Source organism: Adiantum capillus-veneris, chromosome 4, assembly GCF_014529385.1.
Source record: "Adiantum capillus-veneris isolate H3 chromosome 4, ASM1452938v2, whole genome shotgun sequence".
Taxonomy (NCBI): Eukaryota; Viridiplantae; Streptophyta; class Polypodiopsida; order Polypodiales; family Pteridaceae; genus Adiantum; species Adiantum capillus-veneris.
Window position 1 is genome coordinate 68,816,769 of NC_140934.1, and position 8,961 is coordinate 68,825,729.

General features: G+C 44.3%; 1 pseudogene; it reads right to left on the reverse strand.

Annotated features, from left to right (window-relative positions):
* Positions 1-6,715: 6,715 nt before the first annotated feature.
* On the reverse strand, positions 6,716-7,396 carry LOC147459355 (uncharacterized; annotated as a pseudogene).
* Between the last annotated feature and the right edge of the window lie 1,565 nt (positions 7,397-8,961).

Consider the following 8,961-nt stretch of genomic DNA (forward strand, 5'->3'; position numbering starts at 1 on the left):
TCCCCTCGTTTGCGGATAGATCTTTAAGTCTCTTGGGATAGTTTCCTACGACGTTAGAATTCTCTTCTTCTATCTTCTTCTTAACTTTGGACAGCTTTGAATCGGCACTAATGTCATCTTCAGTTATGCCATCTTTGATGACTTCCCTTGGTGCCGCCACATGATCCTTGGCAGCTTGTGTTCTCTTATCCTTTTCTAATAATTAGGCGACTTCAATTTTAAACAAGGTCGTCTACAGTAGACGGGGGCACTGCCTTCAATTAAGAAGGGAAGATCTGCCTCTTTTGAGGGCATTGAAATGACTTCTCCTTGACAATGGTTGCTTTTGCACTAGCATCCCTTGTGTATGTTCCGAGGTTTTTACGTTAGTTGACATCTGTTAATAGAGCAGATGGGGAGGAAAGTGGAGTCTTACTACATGGCGAGCGAGATTTTTCGAGCGACAAAAAGAACGAGCAAGTCCCTCGACAAAGTTTTTCTGAACTAGAGAGATTTTCAAAAGTGTTTGATTAGGTAGCCATTTATAGGAGCATGATGGTCTCACATTCATGTGTTTAGCTAAATTGAGATGTTTGCAATACTAAGGACATTTTTTTGTTCCAAAAGGTTTTCATGGTCGCCAAGTATCCCTTTTCTTTCTTTTGTATGGGTATGAAGATGATTGTCTAGTGAATGTGCTTTCTAGATATTGATGGCTCAAGTCCTCATGTTTTTCTCTGTGTTTCCTCAAACCTCAACCGCTAAACTTGAAATTGATGTCTCTTCTTATTTTTTGTTGAAAATTCAGGTCAATCTTCACTTATTGTGCCAGAGAGAGGCGATGGAGTGGACACGCCTCATGGATGAGATGCTGTGAGGACAACATCCCTTTTGGTCTCCGCTTGCTCACAAAGTCGAAGTCATCAACACCACAGAGTCCAATGGGGGTGCTAGATGCTGATTGCTTCAACTCTGAAAGTTGCGAGATCAAAAGTTGCTCTCTCTCTCTCTCTCTCTCTCTCACACACACACACACACACACACACACACACACACACACACACACACACACACACACACACACACACACACACACACACACACACACACACACACACACATACACACACACACACACGTATGCACGCACAAACTGTCAAAAGGCTCTATGGGCCCTAGCCAGGTGTCACATGCACGGTTATAATTTGCAGATGCTACTCTCTATGTTTGGCATTCCTCTCTATGCTATGGGCCCTAGTCGGGTGCCACATGCAAGGTTAGAGTTTGCAGACACTACTCTAACATGTCTGCACCGGCGCGGACTAGTTTCGACTTCTTACAACAGGATCAAAACGTTTGGCATTCCTCTCTATGCCCTGGACCCTAGCTGGGTTATCCCTATGCCACATGCACGATTGCACTTTGTAGACGGTGCTCTAACCTGTCCGCGTCGGCGCGGACTAGTTTCGACAACTTACAAGTTGAGATGAGACGGAGGCAAACTTTAGGGCAAAAAATGATTTGTTAAAAAAATTCAATGAACGGGTATGAGATTGTGCAAAATAACATGTATAATCTATCGAGATTCTCTTTCTTACTCTTTCTCTCTCTCTCACACACAGTGGATATTCTTTACAGTTGTCCCTGCTATTGTTATTGTGCAATACACCCATGTTGGATGTAGCAAGGAAAGGATATACCTCGCTCTCTTTCTCATCTCGAACGAGGGGAGGCATCTCTGCGCGATGGCAAGTCATGAAGAGGAGGCCGCATGGACGCAGCGGAGGCTGTGTCGGGGTATCTATTGGGCGGGGTGACATTTTTTACTCTATAGTATTGTTTATAAACTTTGCTTGAACCAGTCCGCATCGGCGCGGACTGGTTTCGACAGCTTCCACAAGAGCTCGTCGAGATTAGAAAGAGGCTAATTCTAGCGGCTTGCGACGAAACCGAGTGGCAAAACGTGTCGGCTAGAGATCAGCAACCAGCGGTATTGTTTGTTGAGACTCAATTAGCATTGTTTATAAACGTTGCTGGAGCATACCTGTCCGCGCCGGTGCGGACTGGTTTCAACAGCTTCCACAAGAGCTGGCCGAGCTGAGATAGAGGCTATTTTTGGCGGCTTGAGGCGAAACCTTGTGGCTGGAGGATGGTGGCGGTGGCAAAATGTGTTGGCTAGGGATCAAACCGGTGGCGGCGAAACCAGGCAGCTGGAAAGCAACTACTTCTTCCCACCTTTCCGACTAAACAGGTAGAGAACTTGAGAAGCGCAAGAGAGTATTCAGCTTGAAGAAGCACAAGAGCTTGATAATTAGCAAAGCTGCAGGCCTGCTATTCCATGACATATGAGCACAAGTAGATCCCCACCCAAGAGCTTCCTTCCTAGCTTCTTCATGCGCTCTTTCTCCTAGGCAGCTTCTTGAAGCCTTCTCCTCTCTGTCTCTCTCTCTCTCTCTCCCCCCTTCTTTTGAATCACATGCTCTCTAGATCCTTAACATTCTTCACCAACTGAATGCTTGCCCACAGGCCGTTATCCCAAGCTCTCCTTCTTCAACTTTGATCCTCTCTCCCTCTAAATTTTTTTCCCCTCGGAGAATACGGACAGAGCATACTTGCATTGCTCATAAGGTCGTTTGACGAGCACGATGCGGGGCATTCAAAGGGTATGTATCGAGACCCAGGCTACTAGATGGCTGCCATGATGTCAAGCTCCCTAATATTGAACCAAAGCCAAGGCTTTTAAAGAAAAAGGTGAGATTATTAATCAAAATTGGCAATGCTCGTTGATCTTTAACATGTAATGTAAGTTTTCCTACATTAGCTTCGATAAATACTCACAAGTTGAGGTAATCCATGGCCATGGAGCCTGCCAACTTGCAAGTGGCCCTTTCCTCATTTTCCCATATTGCTAAAATAGCTGCTCTATTTTCCCATGGTACAGCTACAATTGCAACGCTACGGACCGTAGATGTTGAGTTCTAGCCACCGAGAATAGATGGACGGTGTGTGCCACCTCGACCTCAGATATTGATCCCATCTACTTGGTAGCCTTTCTAACACCATCTCCAACTCCACGTCCTTTTTAACCTCTGATCCAATATCTCCACCTCCCTTGCTAACCTCTTCCACCTCCTTCTAAACATCTGCGGCACCATCACTATCCTCTTGCTTTCCACCAACACCCTCTCCAACCCCATTCATTCCTCCCGCGCCAACCTAGCGGTCTACATCTAGTGATTGTGATGCTTTTCTTTTCTTACTCTTGGCCAGAAGGCGACTACCTTCATAGTCACGTGCATGAGATCAAAGTTGACACTATTAAGAATCATTTGACATTGATGACGAAGATCATGTTAAGCTTGAGCGTAGAAAAAATAATATAGGAGAGCATGTTTATGCTCTTGATCATGTTCGAAGATCTAGACCAATATTAGTGACTGATGAGGAGATATTGGAAGTGGTGACTTATTTAAAGGTCTGGTGCCGGGTAAAAGTGTTCGAAGATCTAGACCAATATTAGTGAATGCTATGGAGATATTGGAGGAGGACAACCACACGTTTCTTCAATATACCTTGTGCTCTCATGAATTTGTCAAGGGTGTTGCTCATATTTGCTCGGAAATTGGCTTCGCTCGATTTTCTTTGCTTGTTGATTAGAAAGCCTCGTTTGTGATAGACCTGACTTCAGATACACCTGTATTATGTTGTATTGCTACAGTAGTCAATTTGCTGTTGGTGCTTCGCAATTCAGAAACAATGCTTTCTAAATCAATGCCATCCTTGTCACGTTTGTTCTCAAGAACAGACATCTCCAAGAGACTCATGATTTTGTCCTGGTATATAGATTCCTTTTCTTTGACAGAGAGATTGTCTCCTTCTCCCTCTATCCCTTATCCCTCCTTTTCTCTCCACCTATCTCTCGATTTTTTTCACCACCGTTCTCTAAATATTTTCCTCCCTCTCTCTCTCTCTCTAAATATTTTCCTCATCCTCTCTCTCTATCCCTATAAATCTCCTCCCCCGTCTTCTTCTCTCTCTATCCCACTTTCTCTCCATTTCTCTCTCTATCCCTATCGCTCTTTTTCCTCTCTACCTATTTCTTGATTTCCGTCTTTCTCTCCCTATCCCTATCCACACCATCCCACCATTCATTCAACACTTCATTCAACATGTTATAGCCACAATTTTATAGAGAGAGAGGGGGGGGGGGGGGGGAGGGGGATACTTCTCTCACAAAGACCACTCCGAAAAGTACCTGAGAGAGAGAGAGAGAGAGAGAGAGAGAGAGAGAGAGAGAGAGAGAGAGAGAGAGAGAGAGAGAGAGAGAGAGAGAGAGAAGAGAGAGAGAGAGAGAGAGAGAGATGTTGAAATAGGCAAATCTATACACCTTGAAAGAGGCAAGAGAGAGAAAGGGAGAGGAGTTTGTGCACCAAATTAGCATGACCACTTAGAGAGAGAGAGAGAGAGAGAGAGAGGGAGGGAGAGAGAAGAGAGGGAGAGAGGATCTAATAGAAATAGAGAGAGCTGGTGCATAACACAACTTTGGAGAGCACTTCTTTCAACATGTTATAGCCACAATTTTGGAGAGAGAGAGAGAGAGAGAGAGAGAGAGAGAGAGAGAGAGAGAGAGAGAGAGAGAGAGAGAGAGAGAGAGAGAGAGAGAGAGAGAGAGAGAGAGAGAGGGTGTGTGATTCAAGAAACATAATGGCAAAAACACTTAGAAAAGAGAGCTCATCGTCCATCCACTACATACATAGGATAGATCCGCAAAGCCTATAAATGAGGAAGACGTGAGTATTATCATCCACTACATAATTCACTTCCTATGAGGGTCCCCCTGCTTTGAACTCAATGGAATATCTCCAGTCACATTAAGCCCCTTCTTGGGACAATGGGTCGACACCAATGCATTGAGCTTGTTTGTGATAGACCTGACTTCAGATACACCTGTATTATGTTGTACAGCTACAGCAATCAATGAACGGTGGGATGGTAGGGATAGGGATAGGGGGGAGAGAGAGAGAGAGAGAGAGAGAGAGAGAGAGAGAGAGAGAGAGAGAGAGAGAGAGAGAGAGAGAGAGAGAGAGAGAGAGAGAGAGAGAGAGAGAGAGAGAGAGAGAGAGAGAGAGAGAGAGTCGGTGCATAACACAACTTTGGAGAGCACTTCATTCAACATGTTATGGCAAAAATTTTATAGAGAGAGAGGGAGGGGGATACTTTTTTCACAAAGACCACTCCAGAAAGTAGCTGTGAGAGAGAGAGAGAGACCCCAAAACGTAGATCTCCATAGTAGCCTATAAATGAGAGAGAAGAACATGTAGATCCGCAAAGCCTATAAATGAGGAAGACGTGATGGAATATCTCTAGTCACATTAAGCCCCTTCTTGGGCCAATGGGTCGACACCAATACATTGAGCTTGTTTGTGATAGACCTGACTTTAGATACACTTGTATTATGTTGTATTGCTACGGCAGTCAATTTGTTCTTGCTACTTTGCAATTCAGACACAATGCTTATTAAATCAATGCCATCCTTGTCACGTTTGTTCTCAAGAACAGACATCTTTACTAAGAGTCATGATTTTGTCCTGGTATATAGATTCCTTTTCTTTGACAGAGAGATTCTCCCCTTCTCTCTCTATTCCTTATCCCTCCTTCTCTCTCCACCTATCTCTCGATTTTTTTTCACCACCACTCTCTAAGTATTTTCCTCCCCTTCTCTCTCTCTCTCTCTCTCTCTCTCTATCCCTAGAAATCTCCGCCCCGTCTACTTCTCTCTCTATCCCACTTTCTCTCCATGTCTCTCTCTGTCCCTATCGCTCTTTTTCCTCTCTACCTATCTCTTGATTTCCCTGTTTCTCTCCCTATCCCCATCCACACCATCCCATCGTTCATTCAACACTTCATTCAACATGTTATCGCCACAATCTTAGAGAGAGAGAGAGGGAGGGCGATACTTCTCTCACAAAGACCACTCCGGAAAGTAGTAGTAGTAGTAGAGAGAGAGAGAGAGAGAGAGAGAGAGAGAGAGAGAGAGCTCTTGAAAGAGGCAAATCTATACACCTTGAAAGAGGCAAGAGTTGAGAAGGGGGGGGGGGAGTTTGTGCACCAAATTAGCATGACCACTTAGAGAGAGAGAGAGAGAGAGAGAGAGAGAGAGAGAGAGAGAGAGGGAGAGAGGATCTAATAGAAAGAGAGAGAGTTGGTGCATAACAAAACTTTGGAGATCACTTCTTTCAACATGTTATGGACACAATTTTACACACACACACACACAGAGGTCTGGGGATACTTCTTTGAGGAAGACCACTTTGGAAAGTAGTTGAGAGAGAGAGAGAGAGAGGGAGAGAGAGGGAGAGAGGATCTAATAGAAACAGAGAGAGTTGGTGCATAACACAACTTTGGAGATCACTTATTTCAACATGTTATGGCCACAATTAGAGAGAGAGAGAGAGAGAGAGAGAGAGAGAGAGAGAGAGAGAGAGAGAGAGAGAGAGAGAGAGAGAGAGAGAGAGAGAGAGAGAGAGAGAGAGAGAGAGAGAGAGAGAGAGAGAGAGAGAGAGAGGGTGTGTGACTCAAGAGACATAATGGCAAAACTTAGAAAAGAGATCTCATCGTCCATCCACTACATACATAAGATAGACCCCCAATACGTAGATCTCCATAATAGCCTATAAATGAGAGAGAAGAACATGTAGATCTGCAAAGCCTATAAATGAGGAAGACATGAGTATTATCATCCACTACATAATTCACTTCCTGTGAGGGGCCCCCTGCTTTGAACTCGATGGAATATCTCCAATCACATTAAGCCCCTTCTTGGGCCCATGGGTCGACACCAATGCATTGAGCTTGTTTGTGATAGACTTGACTTCAGATACACCTGTATTATGTTGTATTGCTACGGCAGTGAATTTGTTGCTAGTGCTTCGCAATTCAGACACAATGCCTTTTAAATCAATGCCATCCTTGTGAGGTTTGTTCTCAAGAAGAGACATCTCCAAGAGACTCATGATTTTGTCCTGGTTTCTTTTTATGTCAGAAAGTTGTACTCGCACTGAGTTTTGTTGCTGCAAAACATCATTGATTTGTACTTGCATCTGCACCTCTAAGCGGTGAAGATAAACCCCTTGATCATGTTGTAAATCGTGCAACCCATGAATGCTCTCTTTGTAGGAAACATGTGCTGCCTCCACTCTCTCACATGAGGCTTGAATGTTGAGTATATTGTGCGGATGGCACCTAGCCCATCTGCAATCTGCCTCTCTAATGATCCCTCTGCAATTTTCCACTTTGAAGGTCCATCCCCCCCTCAGGGAACACGCTTAGCACTTCACACATTGTTGATTTGGTGTCTCTCTGGGGTAGAAAAGACCACCTCCAATGAATCTCCTCCAGAGGTAAGGGCTTGCTCCATTACTCTGAGAAGTTATGATAGGTGATTTAGGATAAGTTAGGACAGAGCATGGAGCAGGATTGGCTCGATACTCTCTCTCTCTCTCTCTCTCTCTCTCTCTCTCTCTCTCTCTCTCTCTCTCTCTCTCTCTCTCTCTCTCTCTCTCTCTCTATGGCAAACTAAATACGGACACCGCCTAAAATTTTCCCTATCAATCTCTGATCCCCTACTTATCTCTCTGATTTGGTCTCATAGGTCATATTGACCTTTTGAAGACATTAATATATCGTTTCATTTCATTTCATATCTCTCTCTCTCTCTCTCTAAATATTTAACTCCTCCTCTCTCTCCATCCCTATAAATCTCTGCGTCGGCTACTTCGCTCTCTATCCCTCTTTCTCTCCATTTCTCTCCCAATCCCTATCGCTCTTTTTTCTCTCTGCCTATCTCTCAATTTCCCTCTTTCTCTCCATTCCTCTCCCTATCCCTATTGGCGCTGGCTACTTCTCTCTCTATCCCCTATCCTTCCTTTTCTCTCCACCTATATCACTTTTTTTTACCACCTCTCTCTAAATATTTTCCTCCCTCTCTCTCTAAATATTTTCTTCCTTCTCTCTCTCTATCCCTACAAAATCTCCGTGCCGACTACTTCTCTCTCTATCCCTCTTTCTCTCCATTTCTCTCTCTATCCCTATTGCTCTTTTTCCTCTCTACCTATCTCTCGATTTCCCTTTTTCTCTCCCTATCCCTATCCATGCCATCCCACCGTTCATTTTGACCTTTTGAAGACGGATGTCAATATTTCATTTCATTACATCTCTCTCTCTCTCTCTCTCTCACACACACACACACACACACACACACACACACACACACACACACACACACACACACACACACACCTATCTCTCAATTTCCCTCTTTCTTTCCATTGCTCTCCCTATCCCTATCCGCGCCGGCTACTTCTCTCTCTATCCCCTATCTCTCCTTTTCTCTCCACCCATCTCTCGATTTTTTTTCACCACCGCTCTCTAAATATTTTCTTCTCTCTCTCTCTCTCTCTAAATATTTCTTTCTCTCTCTATCCCTATAAATATCCACGCCGACTAATTCTCTCTCTATCCCTCTTTCTCTCCATTTCTCGAGTCTATCCCTCTTTCTTTTTCCTCTATACCTATCTCTTGATTTCCCTCTTTCTCTCCCTATCGTATCCGCGCCATCTCACCATTCATTTCATTACATCTCTCTCTCTCTCTCTCTTCTCTCTCTCTCTCTCTCTCTTGTCGAAATTAGGGTTGTAGAGAAACGACACAGCTTGGAGAAGACGAAGGAAGCTCAAGGTACACAATAGAGAGTGTGTTACTTAGTGTGCAATGGAAAGAAAGATAGCCCTAGAGTGATGGGCATATATACAATGCTCGGGTGAAAAAACCTCCTAAAGAGGGAAAAAATGCCCCGGTGGTCCTAGTTTGTTCACACACATCACTACCACATGTATATGGTAAGAAATCCCCCCTCGAGTGATGCGGTGAACGAGAGCTGGCACATGAGTAAAGGGAAGTGCCATGCCCTGAGGACATGATCAA